We start from the raw sequence: 19,185 nt of genomic DNA on the forward strand, positions 1-19,185 counted from the left end.
AAATATTTTAGATTCTAACTGCTTACAATGAATTTGAATCTTATTTTAATTCTTTGATATCTCTATGTATTTTATATTATATATGCTACTGTGATAGACTAGACTAAGTGGACTATTAATAGTGCTCTATATTTTATTTTAATATTTGATAATACAGCATACCTGAAGTCTTATGAAATAGGGTACTGTACAGTGATCATTGTTAGAGCTTTTAGTAAAATAATATAGAACTCTTCTACAATAGGCTTATTCTTCTTAGAAACTTGTTATATAATCCTTTCAGAAATGTTAAGTAAAGCCCATTGTTTAATAACCAAATATAAAACTACTGTAAAGTTAGAGCTTGTTCTTGCACATCTTTTTTTTCAGACACATTTTAGTCAAAATGAGGAATAAACAGGGGGGATTCATTCCAGTTCTTCAGTGGAGTTGATAAGTTCTGCTCGCTAGTCAAGATGAAGAGAAGAGTTGAAGAGGTCAGCTGTGAGTAAACTTTGAAAGTAATGGAACTATTTCATATAGCTTAGAGTATATTATAAAGTATGCTACTGCAGACTACAAGGAAGGGCTGCTGAAAAAAAAATGCTCCCATGTAAACACAAAAAATTATTTGATGCACAAGAGAGCTGATTTTTATATCCATCTATTGTTATTATAAGTATTTATTATACCTAAAAGAGCCCTGCTAGGTCACTGAGAAACACTTTCAATTCATGCAAACCTTGTCTGAACACCATTTGTAATTTTTTAGTAATGCATTTGCTGGTCTTGCTGTTTTACTGATGCTTGTCTAATACTATTTTTTTACTCTGCATTTTTAATAATATGTTAATTTTCAGTTTTAAGTATTAATTGTGGTTTCCTAGTCCTGTTCAGTTTTCGGATGTAATTTTCAGCTTTCTCTGTAATATTTCAAGATGTTGTTGCTCTGAATATATCTGAACTGTTCTTAATGACACACAGTACATTTTGGGAATAATTTGTCCTTTGTTAATTAAAAGAATGGTATAATATGTGTATTTCTCAGCAAACACAAATCATAACCACAACATACCACATTTACTATTTATTCAGAATTGCATCTTAAAATACAGTGTGTTTTCTGAACTTCAAATCATAACACTTTAAAATCTTTAATGATGTGAGGTAGTTGTTTTTTACTATTTTCCTACTGATGAAGCCTTGATATTAACTTACATACAGTATATATAATGAAAGAACACTAAAATAAAACATATTATCAGCAAGCCTTTACAAAGGATGTTAAATCAAATGTTTTATGTACATCACCTCTTAGTTATAGCTTTTAAAGCTGTTCTGTATATCCATGAATGCTTTTAATCCTAAATATTTTTTTTCTTATATTCCACACTATAGATACCACAGAATCTTTCCTAGTCCTGCATTGAATTTGAGAGTAATCAGCAAAGTTAATAGTACAATAAAACTATTACAAACCATGTCATTCTTTGCTGCACTATTGCTGCACTGTTTGGTTTGATCAGTAATTCGCTTGACGTTATGGTTAATACTATTGTGCAGCAGAGCACAAATTCATTAAATTAGTAATGTGGTCAAGAGCTGAGACCTAATTTTCTTTATTAATCTTCTGAAATGGTGGCTAATGAGAGCCCTGTGGTTGTCCTGCAAATTTCCACACAGGCCGTTAAACCTTGTGATACCTCTTTTCATAATGTGAAAAGGGGAAACTGAACAGATTAGAGGACATGTGAGCATAAATGTCTGCCAGTTCATTCTAACACTTGCCTAATTTATTTTGCATAACATTCTGATTGCCTTTGCCAGCAATGCAATGTAAGTGGATTTTGTTGCTAAGAACGGCAGAGTCCTCAATTAAAATGTAACACATAGGAAAATGTCTAGTTGAATAGACGGCTGCAATTACTTGGCTGAATACAGCTACCAACTGTAGTGGTACACATGGGTAAAGACCTATTTTTACTGTGTGAAGTAGAATAAATATGAATGGCAGCACATGCCTGTGCAGAATTTTGCTTTCATTCTAATATTTCTTCCAATTGATTTATACAGTAATATGTTTAAGTTTGTTAATTTTGTGTTGAAATCAAGGTATTTTGACTTTTGTGAGAAAGGCTTTTTTTATTTTAGCATTTTCATCATAAAAGAAAAAATAAGGGACTCCAATATTAAAATTTAATCTTGGAAACAGTAGAGGAATGCTGAGGAGTAACGGTTGCAGCAGATGAATACAGATGAGCAGATGAAGTTGCTTGTATTGTTTTAAATGAATCTGCTTCATAATTTCCATTCCAAACATGCTTTTTTATATACGTTTATATAATTACTGATGATAAAAGTACATTTCTTTCTTAAGAAGGTTAAGGTGCTTGAATCAGTTAATTGCTGAAATGGTCAAGGACTTCAACAAAATGCAAAAGTTCAGTTCTGACCTGCTTGAATGGTTTTCTAACCATCACGTACAAAAACAGCATATAAACTTTGGTTCCAGTTATTCCTTCATCTCCTTGTCAAGGAATAGTAAACCTGTACTATATCTATAGAAAATGATTCACCCAATAAGGTTTTAGCCTTTTATGTACAGTATACAGCGTTAAATTGCAGTTATTGGAAGGCAGCTCAGATGCTGGTTGTTTCATTTTTTAAGCAATACAGTACGTCTTGTAAGATGTATATATTATGTGCCATTTCACAAGGTAATGAGGAAGGGTAACTTTTGTAGATTAAAGTGGCGAGTTCTCACACAATTCTATAAACCCAGCAAGAGCACAGATGCAGGTTTTAGATACTGTATAAAATACTGTGACCTTTCTTCTTCATGAATCCCGATGATTTTAAAATCCCAGTAATAATGCAGTTGAGCAGAGTTGATCCATTTTTACTGGTACAAGAAAACGTTTAATTTGTGACACTGTATGACTTTTTTTAACCAAAGTGTCATCATTATGTTCTCTATTGAGTTTTCATAAATTGCAAAACAAATAAACAACAAAATATTATATGTCACAGACTCCACAGGAAAATATAAAAAAATATAAAAAGACACATTGTGTCTTTATGTATTAATGGACATTTTTATGGGAGTAGTCTTGATAAAATGAAAACAAATAACATGCTGAAGGCATATGAAATTTAGAATTTCAGATCTGCCTGGCAATAATGAGAAATTAAAGCTACTGTATTTTATTTTGTACTTTATCTTTCATTTATGCCCACTGTTCTGTTGCATTTTGCTCAAATAAAAAAAGTTATCTTTTGGCAGATGGCAGTAAATAATTTATAATTCAGTATTTCCAAACTTCCAGCAGGGAAGTGACATATAAGAACTGTCAATGTTGTAAATATTTTAAATTGTTTCCCCAAGTGACTTATCTATATTTCATACAGTGGTGCTAAACCAGTGGTGCAGGATTCATCTTGGCAACTTGTGCTCCTGGTGGAAGCATGCATGTGTGGAATGAAGAGATTTACTTCAGAGAGCAATTAAATAATTAAACAAAAATTCCTTACTGAACATAAGAGCTTACAGATATGACTTTTTTTTAAATTTAGCATGCTCTGAGAGTTTTTACATTTCTTTAAATTATGAATCATAAGAACATTGATTATGTTACATTACTTACCTCACCATAGTCACTTCTAGTCCTTTTACTGTAGGTGTCGTTGTCACTCTAGTCAACTGTATACACTGCAATTTTTTGTGTCCTCCAATATTAAATTCATAAACTAAAAAAAAATACATTGTATAGATTAGCAGTATATGGAATGACAGCACTTGCAAACTTATGAACACAGACCCAATCCGGCAGACCATCTGATCTGTTGTCATTTTCTACTGTATATGTATTCAATACATGCTCCCATTGCTTCAGATTATTTAAACCCACCAAGCTTTCTGAAATACTGAAGACTACTATAGATTTATTGGAAACAACCACTATGTTTCTAGCACTGTGCAAAGCTACATGTTCATGTTTCTTAGTTTGTCTCTGTCATCTAGTTTGCAATGAAATATTATGCTGAGTAATTAACATGACATGGTTAAGAAGATAAAAAGAAAAAGAAAAGAAATATCTCCATACCAAATGCCAAAAGTGTTAATGACCCTGTAAAAAAAAATCATCCAGTTCTGCCTAATTAAAAAGATCTATGTTATATGAATTAAATAATATGTCAGTAATGTTGGTCTAGTTCTAGGTCAAAACATGAAAGAGGTAATCTTTTCACCTTCTAAAATTCCAAACTGTTTGTTGTTTATTGTGGCTTTAATTAATTTAACAATTGTAAAGCTATGGCAACAGTTTGAGCTTCACTCCTTCCATCTTTAGAATAGATAATGACAGAAAATTAATAACTGTATTTTCTTTAAAAGTTAAAAATTTAATGGTTACACTGAAGGGCCAAAGAAGCACTACAGTATGTTACATTCCACATTTTAGATTTTGGTCACAGACAGACAGCATATCATTGAGAGTTACAGAAAAGCTGTGTTTAGTTTTACAACATTTTTCCATTCCTCTGCACATATAAAATAAGCTTACTCCTCAGCTCTCATTTTGGATTACATTTTCTTTTCTTAATGTATTTGTTTTGGTAAGTTAGTTATTACTATATAATTTCCAGGTTGGCTAGCTTCTGTTTATCCTAACTGCTGTTAGAAATACTGTATATTTAAATTTTCAAAAAGATTTCTCAGTATTAATCTGTAAATATTTCCTAACAAACAAATTATACACAAAATAAGGACTGTCATTATTTATAACAGTCCACTCTGTATGGTATGACGTGGTTGGTGTTAGTAGCGGAGGGGTGTTAGATTCCAAAGTAGGAAGAAGCAGCCAGAATCCATGTGTCAGCCATGAATCTTCGCCCTTGACCTGGTATATAATATATTACCATAGAAAGAAGAGAGACATAGAAAACATTGTCTACAACTACAGCATTTGCTTTCATTGGAACAGAGCAGTTAGTAACAGAACAGTACAAAGAAGCCAGACAAGCTATGGATTGCAATGCTGTTAGGCCTTATTATGACCAAATATTTATTCATTTACATCAGCGTTCACAGCAACATTGATAACCATATCGAGGAAGCCTTGGTGACAGAAGCAACATATAATTTTCTCTGAGAAATTTAAGTTTATTAATAATTAATATCTCCTTGTACTTATATAATTACAGTACATCTTTTCATCCTTAAATATCTCAAAGCTCTTTCCAAATAACAAGAGATCTACTGCAACCACCACTGAAATGCAGCACTGGCCAGCTTTTTACCTAGAGAACTAGAAATTGCTTCACCAATTGAATAAAGGTGAAATTTCAGAAAGGCTAGATTTTATAAGACCTCGGTAGAATTTAGCCAGGACACTGGGGACAGTCATGACTTCAGATTTATATCTTATCTGAAGAACAGCTCCTTGTATTCTGTCCCCCAATGCCATGCTGGTTTCAACATTATATTTCTTTTCTTCTCTTTTCAGCATGGAATAAACCTTTACTTGATAATTTTTGCAGGTTGATTTTTTTTCTCATTGTTTATGTGTTGTATATTATTCAACATACATTCCATGCAGTGGATTAAACTATTTGCAAGTCTTTATATTTCATTCTGGACTTTCAATTTTAATATCCATAGGAAACTTACTGTATAACAATTATTATTAAATTAGCTTTAGCCTCCCCTCACATACCACAGCTGGGTATGGCTGTAAAATAGAAATGATCATTAAAACTAAATTAGAATACTTACAAAACAATGGGCATTTTAAGAGAAAGCCAAGTGGATTTAGAAAGTGACTGTGGTTTTTAAACTTCTTTTCATTAAACAAGCAATGACAGTTTATTGAACTAAAGCATATGACATAATATACTTAGATTTCCAGAAAACATTTGTCAAAGTTGCTCATTACAATCTAGTTCTCAAATTCAAAGCAATGGGAATCCAGGGTAATTCATACACATTAACGGAGAAATGGTTAGCAAACAGAATCCAGTACATCTTAAGGGCATAACCTCTAAGTAAGTATAACTAAGCAGTAGATCCTCAGGATCTGTTTTAGGCCCATTTCCTTATCCACAGTTTTCAATTTAGATATAAGTACAGTATACTGCTAATTACATTTTCAGAATATTTAAAAATAAGAGGAATGGCAAACAGCCACAAGGCAATTATAAAATAGTCATAGACTGGGTAGAAGCTTGGTTAATAAAATGTAATGTTGATAAATGTAAATGATCTGCGCAAGAATTAAGAACTCTATAGATATTGCATGGATGGTTCTGAAGTGCAGGAACCTCGAGATTTAAAGGTTTTGAGTGTTTATATACTGTAGATTTTCTGTGTCCTCATTAAAGCAATGTGGGAAAGCAAGAAAAAAAGCAAACAGAACTGTACAAATTAAATTAAGTGAAGATGTGATCAAGCTGTACCATGCACTAATAACATCTCATTTAGAATATTAAACTCAGTTTTAGTCACCAAACCATAAAAATAAGATAGTACAGTTTTATGAAGAGTTCAAAGACGAACATAAAAAATGATTCCTGGTCTTAATAGGTTGTCATATGCAGACAAATTAAAGATGCTACATCTTTTTGGTCTAAAGCAAAGGAGATTGAAAGATTAAGAGGAGATTTGTGTAGTGCATAAAATCCTAAGGAGTACGGACAGGATCAACCCTTTCACCTATTTTGTGCTTAATCATGCAACATGGCCATAGGGTTACTTTTGGAAACCTTTAAAACTTAAGATAGGAAATGCTTCTTTTTATGAAACATTTGGGGTTTCTAAAACAGGCTTCTGGCCAGGTTACTGAAAACCAAGCTCTGAGTTCCTTTAGGACATAACAGGACAACATTGCAGTACTGTACCTTGTGAGCAAGATGGGACAAATGGCCTCTCACACTTTCTTAGGAGCAGGGAAATCAAAATCCCCAAAATTGTACAAGGTAATTATTCAGGCTTTGGGGATATACTGTACCTATAGGTCATGTTCTGTTTAGTTTAGAAGGCAGCTTCATCTCATCTGTTAGCCTTTGTAGGTGTTATACTGTATAGGATCTGAAAACTTAGTATTAGTCTTGGATTTTTGCCCAGGACGCAGACTTTAAATATGCATTGTTTGGGAGTTTGTAAATGGCTTAACTTCTATGTTGTACAGTATGTTATGTTGTGTGTTGTTTAATTTGTTTAATTTAGTGTGCCTGACTTAGTACTTTTTACACTAAAGCTGTGCTAGAGAATGAAGCCTTCAGATGCCTCCTATTATACCAAACACTCTGATATATTCTTGGAAATTTGGGGATTTTCATTATTCCTGATATTCACTGTTTTTAAAATGCCTATTTGTAACAATACATTTTCCTAGACATCTTTTTAGTTGTTTTTTGTTGTCTGCTACCCAATCCAAGAGCTATTTGGAATTTAAGGAAAAATCATATATTTAATATAATGTTGAAGTATGTTTAATATTATTACAACAAACTTTTGAAGTAAAATACAGTGCATATCAAGGAAACACACATAAAAATACAGATGTGTTAAAGTAAATGTAATAACTTGAATTGCGGGCCTTAACCACCCACCTCAAATGTATTCTCCAATCAAAAAACTAAAGAGAAACAGTGAATTAATTATAATGATCTCTTTAATTTAAACTTTAATTACACAGTTGAAAGCTTAAAGAAGGAGCAAATTAAAATGTGTATAATACGGTTTACTTTTTTTCTTGTACTTTAAGACCAAAATTAAAAGTTTAATCTTATTGAGAAAAAAAATAAGTGCAGGATTCAGAGATGTTCTGTTCTGTAGGTGGTACTCTGCACTAATATTAAAATGCAACTTTAAAGATGTAAATTATCTTTGACAAATAAATAAAGAACTGATTTTTTCTAAGAATGTCCCTGAGAAACTATATACTATATTGACTAAGTTAAATACAAATGTCTGTTCAATGTCATGGAGTTTTATTAACCTTTACTTATATGTTCATTGTGTGCCAAAATGATATCTCAGAGTTGACAGCGAAATTGAAAAGATATGCATCTTTGAATCCATGAGGGAAGAATAAATCTGAAACTGTTATTTCATTTTATGCTATTGTTATACCATGACCAAATCAAAAGCCTTGGCAAGATATGGCTACATTCAGAAGTTTAATTGCAAATCTTTTTTTTTTCCATCAAATTCTTGAAGATGTAAAAGACATAAAATGATTTACAGGAAATATGGTAAATGGTGAACTCGCAAATCAGCTGATAGTTAATTGCTTTTTGCATCATACATCTGTTTTATACAAAGGTAAATAAGGTATAAGGTCTATTTTTAGAAAATGCATTGGAAGAACATAAAAAAATGTAACTGCAGGGCATTTTTAAATGCATATTACACTTATGTTTTTTGGTTTGTAAAGTCTAGCTTTTGTAAAGCAAAAGAGAAAGGAGCTGTCTTAGGGTGAGCTCAGGGTTTCTAGCAAACTGGTGGATTGTGGACCCTGACAGGGGAGGCACACTCCTGGTGCTTCAGGATGGTGGACAGCCAGATTGCTAGGAGTTGGCTCCCCACTCCAGGATGGTGAAAAACCTGACTGCACACTGCAAATCACTTCAGCTGAGTGACAGTCTGCTGTATGGCCTTTGACGGGCACTGCGTACTGGGGAGAGCTGCTGGCAATTGGTGGTTGTATGGGTGCTGAGGGAGGTACTGCTACAGGCCATGCATGGGGCAATTTCAGCAGGTTGCTTTGGAGTCGATATCTATAGGGGAAGCTGCCAATGGGACACCCTGCACTTCGTAGGCCTGGCAGGTGTGCAAGGCATAGAAGGGGCATACTGTCCTGTCACAGATGTACCTGCAGCAGTACCTTGTGTGTATAATGTGAACTCAGACTGGAAACTTATTTAGCCTTGTGGAAGACACCCGTAGTGGTGGACACACTGCTGTAGGTGCTGACAACCCACTTTTGAGGTTCTCAAGGGGCATAAAGGGTTGGAAGTTTGAGGAATTATATTTCAGGTCTGTTCCACCTTCAGAGTGATGAACTATGAGACCACCTACATTTACAAGCACCCAGAGGACATTTACCCCCCCATCTACAGGGAGACCAATAGTTCCTCTGGCACAGGATCTATATCGTTGCGTGTAACAGGAAAATATCAAGCTTTTTTCAGTAAGTTTCTAAAAAAACTGCAGAAGACTAATTTGCATAGATTTGCATTTCATTGCTGTCTTCTACATTTACAGACCCATGCTAATTATTTTAAGTACTCACAGGTGAGCTAACGCATACAGTATATCTGATATTGATGTGGTTCTACTTAGAAATAACATGGAGATACTTCATTTTCTGTGCTGTTAAAGCAGGATGTTCAGAAGTGCATTAGCATAATCATCTCCTTATTTATAAATCACTGAGAAAGCAATAACAGTGTTTTTAGATTTGATGGGCGTGTTAGAAACACAATAGAAATAAAACAAGACATAATTCTCAACTTATCTGTGTATAAAAAGATTGATTTTTGCTTGAAACAAATTAAACTGTAGTTAATAAAGCTGATAATTTACTATTACCTACACCAAAGATTAGTATTTAACTTGTTAAAAGTCAACTAATACCAGAAATCACAGTAACATACTTTAGCTTCTGTCTTTAATTATAACTGAAAATAACACAAAATCAGATTTCATAAATCATATACAGTACACACTGTATCTAAATTAAAAAAACAGCTGCGGTGCAATCATCCATTTCTACATGAGTCTGGCCTTTCATATTTATGCACATGTTTTATTGTTTAATAACATACCACAAACACAGTAAAGTAAGAACATGTGACCATAAATTGATGTTTAATTTTTAACCACATTTTTAAGAAAAAGCAATGTCAAGAACAGAGTGAAAAGATGTGTGTTTACTAAATAATTCAGTAATACTGGATTGTCCATTTCCATTCACGGTCCAAAAGGATACATACTTAATCTGCTACCCAATATGATCTAAAAATAACAGTGGTAAAAATATATGTTTGATATAAATTAATTGCAGATAGCCTTCAGTATAACTTCTCCCCATAGTGATTCATTTTCATTCCACTCAATACTAATCAAGAGGATCAGAACTATAAAATGAAAGTTCATTTCATAAAGAAAATGTATTTGTATGATGTCATAGAAAACCACTCAGTCCTGCTGAAAAAGACATTGCACTACCATTCTTTCTGCTGTGGTCATAAACCAACATGAAGCTCTTCATACATTCCAGTAATGAATCTTGACATTATTATTATTTGAGTTACTTTATGTACAAACAGATTTTAATTCTGTTTTGTTACTGATGTGCTGAATCAAGGGTTCCAATCTGGTGCTGCTTAACCCCTTTCTGTGAACAGAGGATGACTCTCACAAAGAGAGATTAGGTACTGTTTGGATAATTTTATCAGATCCTCAGGCTAAAAGCTCAAGGGAAAGTATATTCAGGGTTGCTTTTATCTGCATCCTATTTGATCTGATTCAAAAATTGTCCTGTCCTCTGTTTTAGGATCTGAGACAGTTCTGTTTTTCTTCTTTTTGTTTTTTGAAACCAGTGGAGTCCATGGTGCTCACATTGTAGTTGTTCAGTTCTTTGAAAGACAGTATGAGCCTAAATAGTGGAATTTCACATATGTAATAACACAAAAAACTAGTTTGCACTTAATTAACTCAAGATTCTCAGCTCAAAAAGTTTTTTATAGAAAATATGAGAATGTATTTGATCACAATCATATCTTCTTTTTTTACAATGAATGAGTTCTATAGTATGAAGCTTACATTGCTGGTATTCTGTATTTGAGTCCAAGAAAAGGTAGCACATGTGAGAATAATGGGAATTAAAATCTAATGGTATACACATTTGTTATACAGAATATTCAATATTGTAAGAGTAATTGAATGTTTTGAAAACCATCATAGAGTTTCACTTCTATCAGTTGAAGATTCCTTGGTATTTTATAGAGATTATTTTATCAATACTGTCAAAAAACTATGCACCATTTAAGAGGTTTAGAGTTCAAAATCATTATAACCCTTGGTTAAGCCTTGAGCTGTCAACTTTATCCAAACAAAAGAATCTAACTTGATGAAATGCTAAGGCCTCTAAGGATTCAACTGATTTGCTTACCTTTAGACAAATTCAAAATAAATGCACTCAAGCTATTAAGAGTTCCAAAGTGAATTATTACAGTCATCAATTCTCCAGCCACTTAAACAGTCCAAAGAAATATCTGAAGTAATTTAAATTTATGGATAACAAATCATTCTCCTCTCATTTACCTGTTTCAATTATTTACAACAAACAAAAGAACAAATAATGAATCCATTCAAACGTGAATTAATTCTGCTGGTGTGTATGAAGTTGCTGGCTCTGCATTGAGATCACCTACATTCCCTCTCTTGGCATCATGGGATCCTGGCATACCTTAATGTTATTTTAAGGAAATTTATAATCTACAGGTATGTTGCCAATGGAGGTAGAGGTGGGGGTGTTGGAGGCCTAGTGTGCTGCTGCTGACACAGAGCCTTACATGATGTTTAATTGTAGATGTTTGACTGTGTTTTAAAAGTCCTCCGGCAGTAACCTGGATAGGAGTACTAGGGAGGGGGGTGGGTGAGGAGTTTTTGGATGAGGTGAGAAGACTTTTTTTTAATTTTGTTTTCAGGACAGCATGGTGGCTCAGTGATTAGCACAATTACAGACCTAGGGTGCTATCAGTGTAGAGTTAGAATATTCTCCCCATGTTCACACTGGTTTCCTCCGCGTGACCTGGTTTCCTACCACAGTTCAAAGACATACTGTGCTAGTAGGTCAACTGGCTTCTGGGAAAATTGGAAAAGTGTGAATGTGTGTGTGTCAGTGCTTGTGTCTGTCTGCCCTGAGATGAACTGGGATCCCATCAAGCAAGTATCCTGCTTTGCGACCACTAATTGCCAGAAGAGGCTCCAGTTCCCCTGCGACCCTGAATAAAGTGATAGAAAATGGTTTGACAGATTTAGTTGTTTTTTTTGTACTTTGAAAAGTCACTAAAATGATTATACAGTTCCTGTTGTGCTTTTGTTAGGTTGAAGTTTAAAAATAATAAAGATTCAGATGAGTTTGATGCTGTCGAGTTCCAGAGTCCCTTCATTTTTTACAATACAGTCCGTTACTGAGTCAGAAGCTTACTGACCTAATTATAAATACTATGCCTTGTAAAATTTGCAGTAATAAGTACACAGGTTAGGATCATATTGAACAATTTTTTAATGAAACTTGCTGCTCATTTTCTCTCTAGTCTTCTGACCATTTTTTGAATCTTTCATTTAAAGATTGAAATACCAGCAGACTGGATGTGTTGCCCTTGTTGACTCTTTTCAAAGGGGTTTGATAAGTCAGGCATGAAATGTTATAGATCTGAATAATGGAAAGAATTGTCAATAAGCTCTTTTTAGATAGTGTCATTACCGTATATTTTATCATATGTGCAGTCTGCTTTTTTATCTGGTCATGGATGTGTTATAGTAATTGTAAACATTTTGTCTTTATGATAAAAAAGTTTTGTCACAAATCTTGACGAAAAATTTCACTTGTTCAGATATCTTTATAGATTTGTCTATAGAGTTGCACTGGTCTTGATGTAACTTGTATGCTTTCTGAATAATTTAGAAACAAATGTACTGTATTTCTGACAAATGTATTTAATTACCTCATCCACTTATTAAGGGAGTCCAGCAGGACTCTATCTGGGCCCTACTCTTCTCCATTGATAAAAACAGTATTAGTCAGGCAGTAGGTAACGCTTATATCTACATTTCTTATATAGGCAATTCTTATATCCACATACTTATATTCAACTAGACCACGTTATCTCCAGTAATGTCCAACTTTAAACTAAAGACTGACAAAATTCATTTTCTATTCTGTTAACTTCAATAAAAATTATCCTGTTCAAAAATACCTAAAACAGCTTCATTATAACTTATTTGCTTATTATACTAATTACTTATTATAAGTAAGATGAAGCTGTAACAAGTCATGTTTTATAAATGTCTAGGCATTTGGCCAGAGAGACCTTTAGCTTTTCAAGTCTTATATTAATAAATTACAGGCAAAAGTCTAGCATAGACTGGTTACCTTTATCATCGTCTATTACACATTCCTCTAGTATAAACTAGTTAAAATATCCCTGTTTCCAGTCTTAGATTATTTTTAACAGAATGGCCTCAAAAGCTGTTCTTAGGAGACTTACAGTATCTTATTGCACTCTGCTATATGTATCACAGGTGTACCCTTCTTCTTCTTCATCTTCTTTTTCACAGCCTTAGTCCCAGACTGTCCTGGGGTAAGCTGCTTTGGTTGCTCTTCTCCACTTGTCTCTGTCGAGCACATCTTCCTCACTCACTTCACATACCTCCATATCTTTTCTCACACAATCTATCCATCTCTTTCTAGGCCTGCCTCTTCCCCTGTTACCTTCCACCTCAAATTCCATTAAAATTCAAATTCAAAAATTCAAATTCTTTGTTACTTCCTCAACGTCCCTCCTCATGATATGTCCATACCACCGTAACCTCGCCTCTCGCATCTTCTCAGCCACATCCACCACCCTACATCGTCTATGGATTTCTTCATTTCTGATCTTATCCTTCATTGAAACCTGCAGAATCCATCTCAACATCCTCATTTCAGTTCTTCTCATCAAGTTCTCTTCCCTCTTTCCAACTGCCAAGCATTCAGCTCCATATAGTAGTACAGGTCTAATCACAGTCGTGTACATTTTGCACTTTAACTTTCTAGGAATTTTCCTGTCACAGATTATTCCAGTTATTTCCCTCCACTTGTTCCATCCAGCTTTCACTCTTTGTTTGCCTCCAGTGTTTCTCCTCCCTTTACCAGTTTTGATCCAAGGTATTTAAAGCCATCAACCTGTTTCAGTTTTCATCCATTTGTCTCCTCAAAATTGGTCATAGTATCTCCTCTTCTCTCCATTACCTTTATTTCAGATTTTTCTGCATTCATTTTCAGTCCACCCTTTTCCAGACTCCTCTGCCATTTGAACACTTTCTCCTGTAGTTCTACTTCTGAATCTGCCATCAGTGCCACATCATCAGCAAAGATGAGTTCCCAAGGCACTTCTGTTCTTACCTCCTCTGTCAGTGTGTCAATAATGTTTATAAAAAGGAAAGGACTTAGTGCTGATCCTTGGTGTACTCCAACTGGTGTACCAGGTGTACCCTGTCACCTTTTTATTGTGTTCTTCACTCTTTGATAAACATCTTTCCTTCATACTAATTGAATGATTTGTTGGCCTAAGTTATTTTCTAGATTATTTATTTGGAAAACACTTTCCTTTCTCATTCATTTTATCTGTCTGTGCAGTCTGACAATGTAGTGCCGAAACTATACTAACTTTGTATCTTAGAGCATCGTCTGCCTGATACTTGTAATACTAAGCACACCTGCTATGCTACAATCCTGTTAATTGCACTTTATTAATGCTAATTTTATTGACTGTCCTTTATTTTGCTGTAGCAATGTAGGCTTCTGGGATACATGGATGATCTCCAGGTCATCTTTGTAAATGAGAGTTTATTCTTATATGACGTAGCTGGTTAAATAAAGGCTAAAATAAATAAAAACACAGAGTTCAGTGGCTTGAATGGAACTCTCTTGAGAGGACCCAATATCACATCCAAATGCCACTTGCTCAGTCAGCCAGGATCTGAGTGCCACAGAAACAGCAGCCTGAAACAGCAGAGTCTGCCTCAGTGGGAGTATCTCACTGCCACAGCAGATGAGGAAACCATGTCCTCCAGAGACAGAACAAAGTCACCAGAATATTCATATAGAATTAGGAGAAGAGGAGGAAAAAGATATAGAGTTGCAGCCTGGACTGCCTGTGCACCAGTACAGTATATACTGTACAAGGCTAGTCAGCCTCATGAGTCCAAGAGGGAGTACCAGAGCAGTTGAATCGTTATTTCAATGTAGACCAAAGACAGAGATGAGAAAAAATAGGATTGATCCCTTTTATTTGTGAGTTGCTGAAAAAGGATAAACAGAGAGCAAATAGATTTGTCTGACTTGTCCTGCAAGTTGAGCAAGAAAGAGAAAGAGCGTCAGTGTAGCACTAGCTTGATCTCAAGGGAGGGAAGGATCAAGCAGCATCACATTGGCTGAGCTTAAAACAAATCATACCTTCTCATGTCTCCGACGTAATTTCATGAAGCATGTCTCGGCTTGTTTTGAATGACAAGGGATCTTAAGTGTTTCCATTTTCAATCTTTTCCAGCTTTCTAAAAGATGCTGCAGGCCAGCAAAACCAGTACTGAATTCACCTGCAAGAGAAATCTATTGTTGCACTTGCGTAGTGTAGAAGTGCCAAATACAGTATATGTTTTGGTTTCTTCATACTGTATACTCCAATTGTTGGTTGCATTCTCAACATAATCTTTTGTTAACAAGTGGATGCAGTTGTTTCTAACTAATAACTTTATATAATCAATAACACAACATACACTAGCTTGCTTTTCATGCGTGATAGTTTAAGGCTAGAGCAATGCATTTGGATTAAGAAAACAACAGAAACATACAATGCATTAAAATTCATTGCCTGAGAAGGTAAGTGCTGGAACACAAATCTGCAGGACATTTACGTAATGGAAAACATTGAGGTCATGCAGAATCACAAGAGGTAAAAATGTTAGTCTGAACTATGTAATGCTAAGTAAGAACAATAGTAAACAAGAGGAGCCATTCGAATTTGAAGTTTGCCTAGGTGCCTTTGACAGTGCCTTTGAGGATGTTGAATGTTTGCATTATGTCCCCTCATAGTCTCTTTATTTTAAATTTAAAAAGTTCAGTTTCTTCAGCCTGTAGGAAATTCCCTATCACCTGCATGTACAACTCTACAGTGTTAACACCCTTAGCCTTAGGAACACTCCCATGAATCTGTAATGACCTGGTTTCAAGTGCCATCTACTGGTCCACCAACACCACACCAAAACCTGATTCTCCATGTAGGTCTTCCATTCAAGTACTGATGAGTATCAGCCTTACATACTGTAGTTAATGAGATATAATGAGATAGGGCATTGTGGTGGTAATATTATAAAAGTATTACAAAGCCTAAGGTTGAGCCTATGAAGTGAATGCCAGAGAAATTATTTTCAAATTTATGAAATTATATCTCAGAATTAGGTGATTCCTTTATTCAATCCAGAGAGTGTTCTCTTTTTCCCACAGAACAAGTCATTTTAGAATTTTGAGCCCTTCCCTTACTTTCATTATTGTTCTTGTTTTTGGAAAAAAAGAGGCTTGCCTAGTGTTTTGCTCTGAAGCTGAAGATTGCATAGTCCATTGTTTCTTTATTTTTATTTGTCGCAATTGATACTAAACCTGGAAATGATCACGTTGTGTGATCAAATACATACAGCACTAAGTCCACAGTTTTGTTGCCCTTCACTTATTCAGTTACACACAGTCTTTTAAAAAAACTTTGCCATTAACTTCTGTAGTATTGTCTTGAAGAGTAGATTGTTATTTGTTCAGATAACAGATCACTGTATATCAGAAATATAAAAAAACAGAGTGAAGATGAATATGTAAAATATGTTTTTTTGCAACAGGCATATTAAGGCTAATATGTTCTAGTAGATTTACATAGTTTCATAGTTTTACATAGCAACATTGTTATTTTTTTCTATTACAACATCAACATGCTGTGCCCAAATAATGACTTCACAGAACTATTCAAATATACTGAAAGAATAATTACAGATGTGCCAAGTCTCAGCTTTGGACTCCTGGAAGTGTCTTTTAAGTTTCCATATTAAGGCTAATATGTTCTAGTAGATTTATATAGTTTCATAGTTTTACATAGCAACATTGTTATTTTTTCCTATTACAACATCAACATGCTGTGCCCATATAATGACTTCACAGAACTATTCAAATATACTGAAAGAATAATTACAGATGTGTCAAGTCTCAGCTGTGGACTCCTGGAGGTTTCCTTTAAGTTAAATGAGGTTTTTCCTCTCCCCAGTGCTTAGCAGCTCTTTTTTGGACGTCAGGAGCTGCCCTTGAAAGGGGGTACTGGCACGCCCTATACATCTAGAGGATGCTCTACTTCTACTTCCTAGTTCCCTTTGATTATTCATGGCTTTTTCTGTGTGTGCCTATTTACAGTACTTCCTGTGTCTGCTCTGCATCTTGCTCAGCATTGAGGGTACGTATATCGTGAGACCAGCCTATTACCAGGCCGCCCCGTGTCCGTGGCCTGAGAGCATAGGTTTCTACACCGACATCATCCGACCTCCTGAGCTTGGGCTAACCTCTGTGTTGCTCCTTTTGCCGCTACGCATAGGGTCTTTATCGCTCTCCTTGTTATTCCACGGCATGCCCTTCCAACATCCATGACACAAAACATGTCTACTTAGTTTTCTGAACTTAAAAATAAGTAGTTCCTGCTCTGTAATTGTTCTGTCATTTGTTTAGTTGTATTTATTGTTGCAAACTGGAAGCAATTCATTTAGAAGGACAGAATTCTCTTGGCTATTGAATGTCTTTAAAGACCAGTGTGCCTTATGTCTCTAAGCTTAAACAATGCAACTAAATGTTCCCTGACAGTAAAATCTGAGGCTGTCTAGATTTTAAGAATAGCATTCTTTTATGATATGAGAATGAAAGGCAAAAGAGTTTTGAAAAGCAAAAAAATATTTTCATACAAAAAGTTTTCTTGTTTACCTATTAATGAACAAACAATAGACAAATAAACCATAACCATACTTTTTACACCTCAAAACAGCTTTACATCCTACTCTATGAACAGTATGTAAAAATACAGTATGTTCTTAATGCACTGTTAATAGAAATGCTACAATTTGTAATGTTCTGTTGTAGAGCAGCAGAAAGGCAGAATAAACATTCATTGAGAAAACACAGGGTGGCAAGATGGTACAGTGGTTCGCCCTGGAGCTATCTGTGTGGAGTTTGTACTGTATATTCACCCCATGTTTGCACAGGTTTTCTCTGGGTGCTCTGGTTTCCTCTCACAATCCAAAGACGTACTTGTAGATTAGTTGGCTTCTGGGAAAATTGTCCTAGTGTGAGCGTGTGCATGTTTGTGTCTGTGTGTATCCTGCAATAGATTGGTGGCCCACTCAGTTTGTATCCTGCCTCGCGCCCATTGCCTGCTGGGATAGAGTCTGGTTCCCCTGTGATCCTGTGTTGGATAAAGTGGTTGGAAAATGAAAAGATGCATATAAGTCTACATTTTACATTGAAATTTAAATATTTAATAGAACCCTCAATCCAAATTAGTGGAGTACTCAACATACTTTTACAGTGAATTGATTTGTGAAGTTCATAAAAAGGTTCCTGCCAAAAGTGCAACTTTTTATCATAATAATGTTACTATACATCAGTTTAGATAGGTCTTGACAAGACACATCTCCTTTGAAATGTTTGTGATGTATTATATTAGTTTACCATCTTAGTTAGTTTAACTAACACAACCTATTTTTAACATCATAATTTATTTGCTACCAAGTGAAACTTATTACAAGAATCAAACTTATTGTCAAGGCTGTAGGAGGAAGAGCCGAAAGATGCTTATACAATACAGTATATCAGATATTTTTAGCAGACACGGTGGTGAGACTTTACATTTCCTGCTGTATTCCAATTTTTATTTCAAAAGTTTAATGGATATCTGAAAGCAATAAACACATTGGACATGTACTGTATGTTTCAGTCTCTAATTTTTTTTTAATCCTAGAAAAAAGAAAGGCTAGAAATGAGCAGGAAGTGTTTAATAAACACACAGTTTGAATAGTCTCTTTCTTAACTATTTCACTTTAAAGCTGGAATACTATTTTAAAATGCCAACACCACTGAGGGAAATGTATAATAACATACATATTATAATTATCATAAAGTAAATTATTTTTCCAAATAATTTATATTATATATTGCAATTAGCAAAATAAATAATTTGTGGTAATATACAGTAACATGTTCTAACAACATTTAACATAAGTGTACCATCTAAAGAAGAATAACTGGAACGTTCATTCTGATTTATTACTTTGCAATAGGCTTTGCATCTCATTGCTATGTGGTTGTTAAGATGTTTCAAGATCAGATCAAATACTCATTTTTTTCAAGGTAA

Source organism: Atractosteus spatula, chromosome 1, assembly GCF_055471065.1.
Source record: "Atractosteus spatula isolate fAtrSpa1 chromosome 1, fAtrSpa1.hap1, whole genome shotgun sequence".
NCBI classification, from domain to species: Eukaryota; Metazoa; Chordata; class Actinopteri; order Semionotiformes; family Lepisosteidae; genus Atractosteus; species Atractosteus spatula.